At 36.7% G+C, this 16,531-nt stretch overlaps 1 pseudogene; it reads right to left on the bottom strand.

The window, feature by feature from the left end:
* The window catches only part of LOC149750386 (protein TASOR 2 pseudogene), a 29,308-nt pseudogene continuing 12,777 nt past the window's right edge, over positions 1-16,531 (bottom strand).

Below are 16,531 nucleotides of genomic sequence, written 5' to 3'. Positions count from 1 at the left end.
CTCATTTAAGAAAATGTCATTTTTCACCAGTCACTTGACTGTACTGAAAACCATGCTCAGATGCAGAGTCCAAGTAAGAAGTATGGAGAATTGAAACTGCCCTCTGGAAGAGAGAGTCTGAACTCAAGGACACTGTCTCAAAAACTGCAAAACACAAACAAAAATAATGCAACTGTTTAAGATAACCAAAGGATGGGGAAAAGTGGCACACTAAATATCACTGAATACTGATACAGGAAATATATCATCTATGATAATAGGAAATAATCATCTATTTCCTTCCTGTATGATTAAGACATTTACAATGTGTTTTGGCTACCATATCTGGACTATCTTAAAAGATCTCACATGTGAAAATAACCTAAATGGATTATAACTGAGGGTGAATGACTTTTAATGCAAGAATAAATCCCTTTTGGTTTCAAGCTGGGCGCTGTAGCCACACTGGGTAAAAGCAGATGCAACTGTAGTGTCAAGTTGGTGGTCAGCAACTGCTTAGACCAATGCTTCTCATTCTTAAATTTTTTTAAACCTAAGCCACATTTTGATAAACTTACCCTTCCTGTCTTCTCACCAAATCCCCAAGGAAGTCTGTTAGGTTCCTTGGAAGGAGCCTACTACTGCACACTCAGCAAACACATTAGAAATCATGTTTCTTTGGGGCTTCCTCACCAGCCTGTACATGTCTATTAAAATTTACTTCTTATGGGCTGTATTATAAAATCATCATTTTACAAAAATAAAACTTTATTACTTTTCTTGAAAGTGCTTTCTTCAAACCATACCCATGTGTTATCCCAAAGATGCTGGTATACCCCTCCCATGAGAGGCATGCTTCCTAATTGAGAACTACTGACTCAATCCAGTAATTCTCTTGATTGAGCCCTTGTGTCTTTTGATTTTACCAGTCCTCACTTAGCAAGAACTGAGCCTAATGAGTTCTCATAACATTGAACTATTTGATTTGTTTACTCCTTTCTATTTACATCCTCTCTATTCTCTTTAACAAGGTTGGGGGGGCGGATACACACTGATTATTTGTAAATAATAGAGAGAATAATTTATGTAAGACTGGAAGTTTGGGCCTTACAGTATAAATAAGTACATTAATCTGGCTTCCTACTTATGCCAGGACTCTGCCAATTACACTAGAGTTCAAAAGTTAAAGAAAACATAAGCTTTTTAATTAAAATTAATTTATGAACAACAGATTAAAAAACCCTAGACTATTACAGAAATCAAAACAAACATTTCAGTAAAATTCATTTGGACTAAACTGTCCTAATGCTTCAATTCCCAAGGTAATTTAAAAATGATTTTGATAATAATACTTCATCGTATCAAAAATAAAAGATTATAAATAGCAAGGAAAGAAAGAAAAGAGGATGAAACACTTAAGAATATTCTGAAGTTGGCACATCTGATCTATATCGATTGTATCTGACTTTGATTTTTCCTCAGTTTCACCTTCTCTCTTTCAATATCGGTATACCAGTGCTGTGAAAAATATGGATATTCTAAAGAGATTCAAACAGCAAAACACCAGTGATAACAATTTAAAAATTATGGCTTTCTTTAGCTACTTCCTCAAAACAAACTGGGAAGCCTATGCACTTGCAAACTCCTTTTACAAATAATCTGTACAGCTAGCTCAAATGCAAATCAGGATTCCTTTAAAAATTATAATTTTGGAAACCTAGTATTTAAATTTTTTAAAAGGCAATATAATATTTAAAGAATCTAATTATACCATGAGGCTCAATATTTGTGAAAGATGTTGCTTACAAGTGAAAGAAATAAAAGTTGTCATAGCTTTGGAAATGACCAATCTATGATTATCAACTTCCCTAAATTCTGCAAGATGTTAATAGATTATAAGTTTCACAAGTACTGAATACTACATATATCCCCAATTTTGAGCGTCAACGCACAATAATAAACTGAAAACTGTGAGAAATAATGCAATTTAAAAGACCCCATCTAATACAATGTGGGGAGTACTGCTCCCAATAAAGCTAGGACTAATGGTAATGATTTAAAATAAACAAGGAGGAACAAGTAAGAAATGACTTATTTTGTACTTTTATACTGTAACTTCTAAAACCATTTATTTATGGTTAAAAATGCTTCCTTTTTATGTCAGCACTCTCCAAATAGCCATATGTTAGAAAAGTAATAATTTTACAGTTGGCAGAAGGAAAAGCATATCAAAAGAGAAGTTAATGGAAAACCACAGTAAACCCTGAAGCTTTCATGACTTCATAATAAATGACCTCAATTATACTCTCAAGAAAGCACAAGTTTCCTGCTCTATAATTAAGGACATAATGAGAATTTTACTGATAAATCATTTGACGTTGTCTCTTCCCACACAATGCGCTTTCATTTAACCGCCTAAAACAAGCGTACAAAACGAGGAGCATTAAATAAATGGATAGTTTCATTTTTTGCTGAGCAATGCACATGCTCTAGTTTAACATTCAAGATGATCAGAATATTAAGAGAAAGAAGAGGGGGCTATTCCACAAAGAAATCTAAAGCAACATCTAAGAAGGTAACTTGAAAAGTACCTGTCTGTAAAGCATAAAGAGTGTCCCTTACGGTTTAAGTGATCAACAAAGAGCACATGGAAAAAACTGAAGTTGAATCAAAATGGCTCTGAAAACTGAGTTAATATTCTTTCCTGTAGCACCTGGCTTTGGGCACGTTTCTCTGCCATTTGTGGATTGGATCTTAAAAGTCAGGTCAAGCTTGGGTTTCCCTGGTGGCACAGTGGTTGAGAGTCCGCCTGCCGACGCAGGGGACACGGGTTCGTGTCCCGGTCCGGGAAGATCCCACATGCCGCGGAGCGGCTGGGCCCGTGAGCCATGGCCGCTGAGCCTGTGCGTCCGGAGCCTGTGCTCCGCAATGGGAGAGGCCACAACAGTGAGAGGCCTGCGTACTGCAAAAAAAAAAAAAAAAAAAAAAAAGTTAGGTCAAGCTTGACACAACAAGTTGGATTCTGCTCAAAGCGCCCTGCATCAATCTCCCCCATCTCAAAATCCATGACAGGGATACTGAGTGTCTGATTTCGGGACACTTTTTTCTCTCTTTATAACTTCTAATAAGAGAGATAAAAAAATTATAAACCAGCTTCTGATGCTATACCACAGGTATCTATTTTCCATTCTATAAGCATCTGGTCTGAAAGCAAATAATGAGATGAACAAACGTCAACAACTTAGGTGTCACAGTAATCTAACAGAATCTAGCCACTTCTACATCTCCCCCAGACTTACATGACCACAACTCCTGTTTGTGAATTAAGCAATAGCACTTATCAGAGACAGAAACACTAAGAACCCAACAATATGTGCCATTAAAGGCCCTTATTAGTAGAAGGCAACCTACACCTTTTAATACTCTCCATGCCTATATACTGTATCTCCTCTAAGTAGGTCATTTGACAGTTGTTGAAGGAACAGCCCATTCTTTAATCACCTAATCCTAAAATGTACTACCCTTACCTTTAAGATATCAAAGGACTGCCAGTTTAAGATATATACAGCTTTTTTAGAACACAATTTGGCAGAAAGTAACAAAAACTTAAATGGGCATACCAAATAACCATTCCATTTCTGGGAATCTGTTCCTCAGAAATATTAGCATAAGTGCAGGGGTTATATGTCCAAGGGTGTTCCATGCACCAACACCTATAACAGCAAAAACACTGGAGACAACCTAAATTGCCATCAATAGGGAAACACCTTGCACTTACTAAATAAAAACAAAGTAAATCTGTATATACTGACGTACAAAGATATCTATTGTATACTACTGAGTGAATAATATGTATTACCTGACATTTTGGTAAAAAAAAAAAACCATAAAAAATTATGTGTTTGGAAGTATACAGAAAAAGATGTAGAAAAGATGGGAAATCCAACCGTTAACAGTATATACACCAATGGTGATTGGGGAGTGGACAAAAAGGAGAACTTATACTTTTGCCTTATATATATCACTACAATTTAGATTTTTCTTACATAAGCATGTATTACTTCTACTATTTAAAATATCTCAATTTAAAATCAAGTAAAATAAATCATAATTTCAAAGAAATACAAATAGAGGAGTGTGACAATTTCTCTTGAACACACACACCTTTTCTGATGCAATTTGCAAACTTAATCACCTATCAATTTTGGACTAATAATTATAAGAAATCTGTAGCTACTGGAAGTTAGAATTTTTAAAAAAGTCCTTTCATTTTACATGATCTAAATTAAAATCTAAAAAACTGTACTGTGCAGCTTTGGATTCATTAGTAATAGCTTATAGCATTTAGTTTAGTACCCACTCTTCTCTGATATGAACCTTGTCTCGGGAATGTAGCTGGGAGGGTGGTCTTAATTCATTTGCACCAAGTATACCCCCGGACTTCTTGACATAGTCCTGTTCTCTGCTAATGTCATAAATGCTAAAATGAAAAAAGAAAAAATTAAATCATAAAGTGAATAGTTCTATTTCAGGCATATCTACTATATAAATAAATGTTTACTGAGCATCTAGTTTGCATTAGGTACAATTTTGTAATGTTTCCCTTCTTTGTCAAGTCTCCAGAGCTAAAGGCTAAATTTGCTGTATAAGTAGTAACACACATAGATTGAAGTGGTTTTCCCCCAATTCTTTAATTTCTAAAGAAAATTTTCTTCGCAGAGATAAACAGGAATCAATTTTGCCTCATTGAAAAAACCCTTTCAAAATGCACAGATTATAGAACCACACCCATGTTCTACTGGCTGGAAATAATAAAATCAAATAGAACACAAATAAAACCTCTCCCCACCCCTACATAAGTAATATTTGATTCACCCTTCATTAAACAAAACTATTAGTGATGACTATTATGTGCCTAGTACTATGCTATACCCTGCATTTTATCAAGACAAACGAGAAAAAGTCTCTATGATGAAAGTGTCCCGGTGGCCTGGAGATCTTAGAATGCGCTCACAAAATACTCCTAGAGTGAGTGTGTGACCTTTGGAAAGCAAGGGCTGTATCTCCTGGTGACAGTGGTCTCAAAGAGGAAAGCAGAGCTGGAAGTAAAGACCCTCCCAAACCAGATTACACTTGCAACTTAGAAAAGGAGTAGCAACAAAGGCACCATATTTTTAAAAACAATCCTCAGCTTCAGGAGCAGAGGAGGGAACCCTTAAGCCTGAAAACTGCTCTGTTGCATCCGTACACTGGGCTCAAACACATCTTCAGAGCTAGAATAAGATGAAGGCAGGGAGAGGGCATCTTTTCCTTTGTCCTCGGTGAGAAAGCTTTCCCAGAATTCTCTCTGCAGGCACCCCATTCTCAACTCATTGGCCAGAACTGAGTCACACGTTTATTCCTAAAACAATCACTAACCAAAGAGAGTGGAATTACCATAATGAGCTTAGAGTAACTAAGAGTCACACAGCCCCCCACTCTCACCCGCCCAAGCTGCTCCTGAAGCATGGGATCACCCCAAAAGCTAGACAAAATTGTGGTTTGGGGGAAGGGAAGAAAAAGGGAGGTGATTACTGGGAAGGCAGTCAACAACATTATCACACTAAGGTCTCAACAAGTTAGTGGTAGGTCTGCACTAGAATCCTGGTCTCCTGAATCCCAATTTAATTCTCCCCTCTTGACATAATGAACGATATAATCAATATTGCTACTTTTTCTAAAGAATCTTAAATATATTCACACAGTTCTACCTCAAATCCTTTTTGAAAAAAGGTGTACTATTATAAAACTATACATGCTATTTTTTGTAAAGTATACTGAATTTCTCAAATAATGAACTGCTTGCAGTTCCTCATGTGTATCGTGTTTCCACCTCTGCATTTGCTATTTCTATTGCCCTGAAAATGTATACACTAGTGCCCTTTTTTGGCTTATCATTTGAATACTTACTTAGATTTCAGGTATCAGTACCTCTCTGAAACCTTTCATGACATATCCCATCTCAATGACACTGGCTGTTGGTATCACTGGCTACCCACTGTATCATGTTCCAGATTCTCCCACATATCTATAGTACTGATTTCGTTATAGATTTTTCTTCCTGCCACTGGATTAGATGAAAAACTTTCTTGACTGGACCTTTATTTTCTAAATACTTTCTCACTCTTTTTGTCTAATTGTTGTGGCTATTCTATTTTTTAGGAGAGTTCTTCAGCTTTATTATCTAATCCTTTCTTGCTTCCTGAATAATTTCTCTCCCTTTTTTAAAAAAAGAATCTCTTCTTTTACGTAAGTTGTATTTTCTCTTTTCTTTTTAAAAGATACCACAGTTTACAGATACTTCTATTTCTATTCCACCCATATTCCTGCCCTGAGAAGTACTTGGTACCTCTAAATCCTGAGCCTTTTCCAGATTCTGTGGAGGGAATCGGCTTGCTTCTCTTGTTGGCTTACCTCTCTTCAGCCTTCAGCATTCTCTAATCCACTAAATCATTTAGTAATTGACCACCTTCTTTTGTAGTTTCCCAAATACTGATTTCATTTATCTTCTCCTTTCTCACTCTCTTGATCTTTGTGGATTTATATCTTTACTCTGTTACTATGATCTTAGTGGAATTTCCAGAGGAGTGTACAACTGGAGGTGTCACAGACATAACTGAAGTGTCTACTTAATGTAAGTCTTAATTTCTTCAATCAAAAAATGTGCAATATACCACCTACCATGGTAGCTACTATCACCATTATTTTTATTTTAACTTTTATAATTATGAAGACCTCATTTTATTTACTTATGTATTTATCACAGAACTAATTACATATCAAATCTTCAACAAATATTAATTTTAAAAGAATTAATTTTTAGTGTGTATTAACGCAATAACCATTGACTCAAATACATGAAAAGAACAGTCCAAGTAGATCTTCAACGATTTCTTTCAGAGTATTTATCATGGTTTATAATTACATAATCATAATTATTTCACTAATGTCTATTTACCTAATAAACCAAGCCTTATGAGGACAGGAATCATGTCTGTTTTGTCTACTTGTGATTACCCAGCATCAGCCCAATGCCTGGCACGCAGTGAATGTTCAGTAAATATGTATTTGATAATTAAATGAAAGAATAATACTTATGCAATTTAATCTGTTCCAAAACTCAGAAAAAGAGCTTCCCGATTTTTTTTATAAAGCAGTCAAATGCTAACACCAAAATCTGACAAAGAAAATACTAAGAAAGGAAACTATAGATCTCACGAATATTGATACTAAAATCCTAAAATATATGTATTGGCAAAGGGAATCCATCAGGACACTAATATAATAACAGAAGTCAATTAAGGTACATTTTAGGAATGTATGAATTGGTTCAATAAATAGGAAATCCATAAATTTAACTAACCACATTAACAGGTCAAAGTTATCATGAGGGGCTGCTGGAACATGGGATGAGGCAGGAGAGCCACATGTCAGACTGTCCAAAGGAAGTTACTATATACTTCTTTCCAAACAGATGACTTAGATAAGTTTTTGTTGCTGCACAGTATTTTTTTCATTTCTGTAGTATTATTTTGGCCATACTTAATCTACAAAACAAATTGATGCTTCCAAATAAAAGAAAGCTGTTCATTTAATGTAACACAGAAAAAATCCTACCATAAGTTGTTTAGGGGAAAGAAAAGCTGATAACAAAGGAGAAGTATGTATATATATACACAAAGTCTTAAGAACATATACTATGATTTAAACAATGGTCATCATCTGTATAATGCTTATCTGATGTTTTTCTTGTTTATTTGATTATGCGCCCACCACTAGATTATTAGCTTCATGAATACAGGAATTTATCCTTTTCCATGCTGTACCCCAGTGCCCAGAACAGTGCCTGGTACACAGTAAGGTTTCAATAAACATTTCATGTATTGAATGAATCAATCCATATTCCAAATCACTTCACTTCTCTACTTAAACCCTTAGCGGCTTCTCGTTGCCCCCAGAATACAACACACACTCCCTGCCATGGCCCTGTGAAATCTGACCCCTGCTTGCTTCCTCCACCTCACCTGATCCTCCCTCCTCTGGCTTACTACTACGGTCCAGCTACCCTGGTCTTTCCATTCAAGCTCTTTGCTCTTTTCAGGCCTTTGCACTTGCTGTTATTTCTGACTGAAACGCTCGCTCTCCTGTTTTGCCCTCGGCTTAGCTCCCTCTCTTCTTTGAGTGAAATCTCAAGTTATTCCCTCAGATAAACCTCCTCTGATCACCCCACCTAAAGTAGGTGTTTTCTTTAAATCACTCATTACAACATACAGCTATTTTGTCAATTTACTTTTGGGTGTGTGTGTGTGTCCATCTTCCCCAGCAGAATGTAAGGTCCACAGAGGCAGATACTCTTTGTCTTGCTCACAAAGACCTTCAGTACCCAGCAGAGCTCCTAGCACCACAGTACTCAACGCTCTACCAAGTTATCTTTGGGTAGGTCAAGTACAGGTAATTCCTGTTTCATTCTTTTTACAGCTTTACGTATTATCTGAAATTTTACGTAAGCATAAATATAATCTGGGGAACTAAAGCTATTTTCATTTTGGAAAAAAAGATCTTCCATGGCCCTAAGTAGTAGCAAGTTAGTTTTTAAAATGAACACAAAGTAAATGAATGGAAATAGCATTTCCCATAAGCCAAAACAGTAAGAGACCCATAAGATAAAGCTTCTCTATTAAAAAATAGAAAATACTACAGAATGAGAAATGTATGATTTTTATAACAATTTTTAAGTTCTTAAAAATTTTTAAACTTTAAAAATTTCTTAAATTAAAAAAAGTCTGCCATGTACAAAAGTTTAAATGTTTTCTAATGTCAAGATAATCACCCACAGAAAGAATAAAAACCAAGATACCCTTGCTATTATTTGAAGTGCAAAAGTCCATTTGGAATCACTGCTTTACAATTCAAAAGATTTCCTAAAATACTGTAAGTCTACACACACAGAAGAGTTGTAAAGAGTGATGCCATCTCTCTGGCAGTTCGGCAAGGGTTTCTCCACTCCACGCTCGCAGAATCCCATGAGTCAGGAGGCAAAGGCGCTCCGTAAACCCTTAAGTACATACAACCGTTTGTTCACCACCTACCTCGGCGGCCCCACCAAAGCTTCACTCCCCAAAACCCCCTGAAGGTGGGACACCTAGTCCGTCCCTTCTCCCAGTCTCCTCGTCACCCAGTTGTCTGGCAGGCAGCTCACCGGCCAGGTGGGAGGCCCCAGACGCAGGTGTCTCCAGGAGCCCCTGGCTGGGTGGGGGTTAGGGCCGGCCCCTCCTCCTCACCTCATGGCGTGTGGCGGAGGGGGCTGTCCCTCTGCCCAGCTGGCCCCTCCGGCCCCCTCCTGCCAGCGAAAGCCAGTGTGGCGGGGGCGGCGCGGGTTGTGCCTTTAAAAGTCAACGAGGGCGGGTGGCGAACCGCGAGCCGCGCACACGGGCACAGCCAGGCTACCTGGCCGTGCGCCGGGTCGGGGAGCCGCAGTCTGGTCCGAGGGCTGGACAAGCAGAGTGTCCTCAGTTCCCTGTTTCTGACGTCTCCCAATACTCTTAGGTGGACAGTTTTATTGTTATTTTACAACGATCGCTCCAAGCTTCAATTCCCTCGAAGGTCTTGCCTGCAGGTTATTCAGTAACCATTCTGGATTGCAAATCCTAGACCTAAACCGAAATCCATGTCTTTTCACCACAGTGACCCCAAGTTATTCTAACTCACCGCTGCTATAAAGCTTTCCCATTATTGTCTAGTAAACTCGCTGATTATAGTTTCATGGGGCTTTGCTCTGTAATTTACAAAAATAAAAGGTCTACTGAATATGGTTTTGGATACTCCATATATGCCCAGGAGATGCTGATACCAGCACCCAGGGTTGGGATGGGGTGCTTGTCCCTCCCACTAAGCCACACAGCCCTAACAAAACTCATGAAAAATAAAGTTGGAGCGTGTGTGTGCGTGTGTGCGTGTGTGCGTGTGTGCGTGTGTGTGTGTGTGGTGTTTGGCCTGATCTAAGGACGTCTTTCCTTTTGGCTTATGTTTTAACCAAGTAATCTAAGACATCCATATGCATTTCCTGGACCGTATCTGCACTTGCTAGCGGAAAACTAATCAGGAGCTCCTAGAGAATCATTGCCGCTATGGTATTGTACAAATAGAAAACATACAGGAAGACCTTAACTCACAAAGGAAATTACTTAAATTCATAAAGAATCACGTAGATTAATTACTATTGAAAATAGCAAAATCACTTTGCATATTTAACATATGCAATGGGAGAGCAACTGCCTTCTTCTTAAAAACTTTAAAAAATTATTTCCATTGCTAGGGGGAAAATTGGCTGCGGGTGGTAGTGGTGTGATGAATTGGGAGATTGGGATTGACATGTATACACTAATATGTATAAAATGGATAACTAATAAGAACCTGCTATATAAAAATATAAAGAAAATTCAAAAGTAAAAAAAAAATTATTCCCATTGCTAAAAATCCCTTTGTACTATGATTGTTTCATTTAACTGTGGCTTACTTTTAGACTTAATATTCAATTTTTGAAGACTGTTTGAACATTTTCAAAATCCATTTCTACTATAAAAAAGATTTCTATATATCAGACAGATGCTTATAATCTCATATCATATTTTGTTTTCTTTCTTGCTATGCTGTGTAAAAAGTCAACAGATTCTTTGGAGAACATACTTTCCATATTCAAGATTATGCACTTTTTATTAGAATCACTTCGAAGTTGATATGGTGCCATTTTCAGACATCTGTATAAAGGAACCGGCCTTTGCTCTGGCTCATCAAACCACGTTTACTAATTTGTGCTTCAGCATTAAACTATCAGCCTGCAATGAATGGCTGCATTAAACTCATTACTGTATTTATACACTACAAAGATACTGTTAAGTAGTTTTGTCCTTCTTCCAAGAAAATCCTAAGACTAAATTTCTCTCAGGGTCAATTACATTTTAAGACCTGCTTTAGATTATTTTGATTATCACATATAACAAAAGGGAAAGTGACATCTAATCCATACCATAACAATGATTTTTTTTTAATCACCACCACCCCTAGATATATCCCATCACAAATGCCCTGGGCAGAGAATAGGCCTATTTACTAAAGGTGGCTCATAGAGAAGTGGAGGATAACCACAGGGTGAAGCAGGTGCTTCAACTGGTCAAAACAGGCCTCAGGAGTTGGGGTCTTGAATAGTTAATGAGGAAGCAGGTGTACCCAAAGGTTCTAAACAGGGTCTATTTCACCGTACCAAGGAGGGCAGAGTCTTTAACACAGAATATTACCAAGGGATTTAGTTATCCAATTAAGTGTTACTCAATTCTTAAGAGAAAACAGAAAGTATGCCCCAGACACTTCTTAGAAAATTCATAAATGAAAAGAGAGGCCAAATTTAAAAACAAAAGGCCAATTGAGTTAAACAATAAAAACCAAAAGCTAGTTCTTTTTTTTAAAAAAAAGATTTTTTTTAATGTGGACCATTTCTTTAAAAAACTCTTTACTGAATTTGTTACAATATTGCTTCTGTTTTATGGTTTTTGTCCCCCCCCACCCCCGCCAGCCATGAGGCATGTGGGATCTTAGCTCCCCCACCAGGGGTTGAACCCACACCCCCTGCATTGGAAGGTGAAGCCCTAACCACTGGACCGCTAGGGAAGTCCCCAAACTGGTTCTTTTGGAATAAGTAACCTTTAGCAAATATAATCAATAAAGAGAAAAAATTAAATGTCAACAAAAGGAGGCTAACCACAAATACAGGGAAAAATTTCTAAAAGAATAAATTATCACACACTATACCAATAAATTTGAAAGTTATAAAAATATAATTTACTAACATTGGTCTAAGTGGAAGAAACATCTGAATAGACCAATTACGATGAAAAAACTGAAAGAGTAGTTGCAGTCCTACTCCTCTCAAAAGACCAGTTCCAGAGTTTTATTGTCAAGGTTCACTTTTCACTTATCAGATTATCAAAAATCCACGAGTTTGGCAATGCAGTCTGTTGGGGAAACTGTGGGAAACAAAGGAAAAGAAAAGCAAAAGACCAGGAGAAAATATTTACTATGAAGGTTATAAAAGATTTATTTATACATTAAGACAAACAGATCAACAGAACATAAAAATGGAAATTCACAGTTTAGGAATTATGAATAAGTCAATAAACACATTTCAAAACACCTCCAATTTACAGACTTAAAAAAGCCAAATAAACCCAAGCAAGATAAATATAGATACAGTGAAACAGCAGAAAGCTAAAGACAAAGGGAAAAATATTAAAGCAGCCAGAGACAAGGAACTGAAAGACTGACAGGTGACTTTTCAATAGCAATAATGGAAACCAAAAGACAGAGGAATGAGATCTTCAAATTGCTACAAGAAAATAACTGCCAACCTAAACTGCCATATTCAGCAAAAACATCTCCCTTAAGGGATGGTGAAACAAAGACACTTTCAGGTAAACACAAACTAAGAGAGTTCATCTATTCTAAAGGATAGACTTTAAGCAGAAGGAAAATGGCCCTAGGTGGATGGTCTAAAAGATAAAACAATCAATGAATAATAGAGAAAGTAGCAAAAATGTGGGAAATATAAAAAAGGACTGACGGCAAAACACAATAACAATTCTAAACAGGTCTCCTTCTGTCTTGTAAGAATATTAAAAAAAAATTAAACTACATAATAATAACATGTTAAGTCATGAGGGGCTGAATAAAATTAAACTACTAAGGTTCTTGTATTATGTAAGAGGAAGGTAAAGATATTGGTTATTTTTATTATTTAAAAAAATTTTTTTTTTGCGGTACACGGGCCTCTCACCACCGCGGCCTCTACTGTTGCGGAGCACAGGCCCCGGACGCGCAGGCCCAGCGGCCATGGCCCACGGGCCCAGCCGCTCTGCGGCACGTGGGATCCTCCCGGACCGGCGCACGAACCCGTGTCCCCTGCATCAGCAGGCGGACCCCCAACCCCTGCGCCACCAGGGAAGCCCTACTGGTTATTTTTAGATTTTGAAAAGTCAAGGATGCATGATATTTCTAGGATAACTATAAAAAGAGAAAAAAGTATAAAACTTCTGAAATAATATACGGGGAAAATGAAATGATATAAGATATTAAATAGCTATTTTTAAAAAATAACGAAAAAGGAGAAAAAAGAAATATAAAACAGCCAGGACAAATAGAAAGCAAAAATAAGAGCAACTGTAGCAAATGTAAATAGGCTATATCCCAGCTAAACATGTTTGAAAATTGCATTAAAATTCCAACTGATGCTCTTTAAAATAAGCATATCTAAAGCATACACATGCATACAAATCTATAGCTATCTCAAAAATAGTTTAATAAATGAAAAAACAAAAAATAAACACAAAAAGAAATATATGATAAGACTTCCCTGGTAGCTCAGTGCTTAAGAATCTACCTGCCAACGCAGGGGACACAGGTTCAAGCCTTGGTCTGGGAAGATCCCACATGCTGCAGAGCAACTAAGCCCATGTGCCACAACTACTGAGTCTGCAAGCCAAACTACTGAGCCCACGTACCACAACTACTGAAGCCTGCGAGCCTAGAGCCTGTGCTCCGCAACAAGAGAAGCCACCGCAACGAGAAGCCTGCACACCACAACGAAGAGTAGTCCCATCTCACCGCAACTAGAGACAGCCCGCACACAGCAACAAAGACCCGACGCAGCTGAGTATAAAATATAAACAAATAAATAAAAAAAGAATTAAAAAATAAAAACAAAGACATGATAGAGATAATCACAAAGCTAAAACAGGATTCACTAAAAAGACTAAGATCGATGATAAACTACAGGCAAGATGAATTAATAGAAAAGGAGGAGGGGAGTTGGGAACAGAAATATGCATTATCAGAAATGAAAAAAGGAGACATAATTACACATTCTTCAGACATTAAAAATAGGAAGAGGGCACTTTTAACAACTCTGTACCAATAAATATTACAAATTTAGACAAAATGGACAGAGTCCTAGAAAAAATCTAATCTACCAAAACTGACATAATTTTCTTTAAGAATCTAAGTAATCCTGCTACTATTAAAAAAATTAAATCACTAGTCAAGAATCTGCCACCACCACAACTTCAAACCCAAGTGGATTCAATGGTAATTTCTACCACAACTGGTTATCCATATGTGAATAAAGTTAAAATTACAGCTATACTCCAAACTACCCACAAATAACAATTCTAAATATACAGACATGAAATAAGAATGTTTAAAATTAAGAATTACTAGCACCACAAAGAGAAAAAGAATTTGCAACCTACTTAACTGTCAAAAGATTAGTACCTAGAGTATGTAAAGAAGTCCCAAAGTTCAACAACCCAATAAAAAACAGAAAAATGGACAAAGAATATGAGCAGTTAGTACAAAAAAAGAGGGGGGAAAGACCTTTAAGCATATATAAAGATGCTCAAACAGTCCAAGAAAATGTAAATTCAAATAAACTGATACCACTTTTCACTGATCACACTATCAAAACCTATAAATTTATAAGCATATTCCGTGAGGCGAGGTTTTAGGAAAAATAGTCACTTAGGTATACTGCAGGTAAGAGTGCAGAATCCAAGGAAAAGCAATTTGGCAATATTTACCAAAATTTCAAAAGCATTTACATATTGACCCAACAATCAGTTTTGGAAATTAACTGTATAGAAATCTCACATACAAAATGACAACTCTACAAAGTTACTCCATGCACCAGTGTTTTGTTTTTTCTAATAGCAAAAGATTAGAAAAATATCAAATACTCTATCTACTACAGATTAGGTAAAACTGGTACAGCCACAAAGTAGAAAACTGCTTTTCCTACTCTATAGAATGAGTATGCTTCCTCTATACTGATTTGTGAAGACTTCTAGAATATGCTGAAAAGTGGAGCAAAATAAAGGAGCATAATAGCAGAAATTACAGTAAGAAGGAGGAATATCAAAAAATACACTGGGGGAATGAGCTGGACAGGTACAGGGAAGAAAGACTTTCTTCAACGTATGCCTTTACATGTTTTTAAATTGTTTAAATAAATGATCCTAGTAACTTTTTTAGCAACAGGAAGAGTTCATCAACTAGTATATATAACATATTTCATTTTAATTCGTAGATATTAGTAAGAAAAAACAAGCAGCCTGTAGAAAAAAGACCCTGAGTTTCTTTTAAGTAATCAGAGAAATGCAGTTTAAAACCACAGTAATATATCATTTCACTTCTACCAGACCAGCAAAGATTTTAAAAGTTGGACAATGCCATATGTAGAGAGAATGGTGAGCAAAGGGAGGTTTCATTCACAACTGGTGGAGTATAAATCAGAATCACCATCTGGGGAAAGTTAGATATTATCTAATGAAATTGAACATGCAAATATCCTCCCAATGGATCTAGCACTTCCACTACAAATATGCCCGATCAACAGTACTGTGTATATGCACTTGGAGATGACTGAGAACATTTATGGCTCCACTAATTATAATGGCCCAAATGTTGGTAATAACCAATATGTTCATAAAGAATAAAATGGATCAACGTATAATATATTCTTAGAGTAGATTATTATACTTCAACAAAAACGAATGAATCACAGGAGTGGTTCTCAAAGTGGTGATGATAATGTAAGTGAGTTTTTGGTATTATATATTGAAATGTGCCATCATTTGGGAAATCTACATAATTCAGTGAACTAGTATCTTCCTCATGACCAATGCATGAGTGAAAGATCCCTTTAAAGTGCAAGCTACCAGACAAACATGTCACAAAGGAAGAAAACTACAGGCCAATATCACTGATGAACATAGATGCAAAAATCCTCAACAAAATACTAGCAAACAGAATCCAACAGCACATTAAAAGGATCATACACCATGATCAACTGGGGTTTATCCCAGGAATGCAAGGATTCTTCAATATACAAAAGTCAATCAATGTGATACACCATATTAACAAACTGAAGGAGAAAGAGCATATGACCATCTCAAGAGATGCAGAAAAAGCTTCTGAAAAAATTCAACACCCATTTATGATAAAAACCCTCCAGAAAGTAGGCACAGAGAGAGCTTACCTCAACATAATAAAGGCCATATATGACAAACCCACAGACAGCATCGTTCTCAATGGTGAAAAACTGAAACCATTTCCTCTAAGATCAGTAACAAAACAAGGTTGCCCACTCTCACCACTATTATTCAACACAGTTTTGGAAGTTTTAGCCACAGCAATCAGAGAAGAAGAAGAAATAAAAGGAATCCAAACCAGAAAAGTAGAAGCAAAGCTGTCACTGTCTGCTGATGACATAATACTATAGAGAATCCTAAATACTCTACCAGAAAACTACTAGAGCTAATCAGTGAATCTGGCAATGTAGCAGGATACAAAATTTATGCACAGAAATCTCTTGCATTCCTATAAACTAATGATAAAAAATCTGAAAGAGAAATTAAGGAAACACTCACATTTACCACTGCAACAAAAAGAATAAAATACCTAGGAATAA

Source organism: Delphinapterus leucas, chromosome 2, assembly GCF_059928025.1.
Source record: "Delphinapterus leucas isolate spDelLeu-1000000601 "Yukka" chromosome 2, BTC_Dleu_Yukka2, whole genome shotgun sequence".
In the NCBI taxonomy this organism is placed as follows: Eukaryota; Metazoa; Chordata; class Mammalia; order Artiodactyla; family Monodontidae; genus Delphinapterus; species Delphinapterus leucas.
Note: the sequence above shows the minus strand (reverse complement) of the source record. Positions and strands in the feature narration are given on the sequence as shown.